Here is a 995-nt window from a genome sequence, read left to right as displayed (position 1 = left end):
TTTTATAAAAAAGCTTGTAAAACATCAACCCTGTTGTTCAACCCTGTTCAGGACAAACTGGGTTGCTAGAATATGTGGGCTGCAGTGAGGTCACTTGAATGTTAAAAATGGTTGTAGGACATTAAAGACAAATAAATAAATAAAACAGAACATGAATCTTCCAGATATGTATTGATATCTCAGACAGAGAAGTAAAACCTAAGCCATTTTCCTCTCTAAAACACTTCTCATATGTCTTGGGAGTCCCACTGTGAAGAAATAATCATTATAACTTATACAGTTGACAAAAAACATAAATTTTTTCAAAGAAAGTCTGATAAAGTACTGTATTAGTAAACTCGTCAGCCAGAGAACATTGGAGGTCTTCTCTGGCACATGCCCGGACAAAATCAATTTGTGGCACGCTGAGGAAGCCGGAAGTACGCTGGCCGAGGCGGTTCAACACAAACGCAAAAGCTACGACACAAACTCAAAAACTACGACACAAACGCAAAAACTACGACACAAACGCAAAAGCTACGACACAAACTCAAAAGCTACGACACAAACGCAAAAGCTACGACACAAACTCAAAAACTACGACAGAAACGCAAAAGCTACAACACAAACTCAAAAACTACGACAGAAACGCAAAAGCTACGACACAAACTCAAAAACTACGACACAAACTCAAAAACTATGACACAAACGCAAAAGCTACAACACAAACGCAAAAGCTACGACACAAACGCAAAAAACTACGACACAAACTCAAAAACTACGACACAAACGCAAAAGCTACGACACAAACGCAAAAGCTACAACACAAACGCAAAAACTACGTCACAAATGCAAAAGCTACAACACAAACACTAAATCTACAACACAAATGCAAAAGCTACAACGGAAGTGAGTGAGTTGATGACAAACAGCGGATGAGCAGGAGGAAAGTTCTTGTATGTTTGAGACATAAGTGGAACATGGTTCCTGTGTGTGTGTGTGTGTGTGTGTGTGTG

This window comes from Etheostoma spectabile, chromosome 2 (assembly GCF_008692095.1).
Source record: "Etheostoma spectabile isolate EspeVRDwgs_2016 chromosome 2, UIUC_Espe_1.0, whole genome shotgun sequence".
Lineage (NCBI taxonomy): Eukaryota > Metazoa > Chordata > Actinopteri > Perciformes > Percidae > Etheostoma > Etheostoma spectabile.
The sequence above is the reverse complement of the archived record's forward strand: the minus strand, read 5'-3'. Positions refer to the sequence as shown.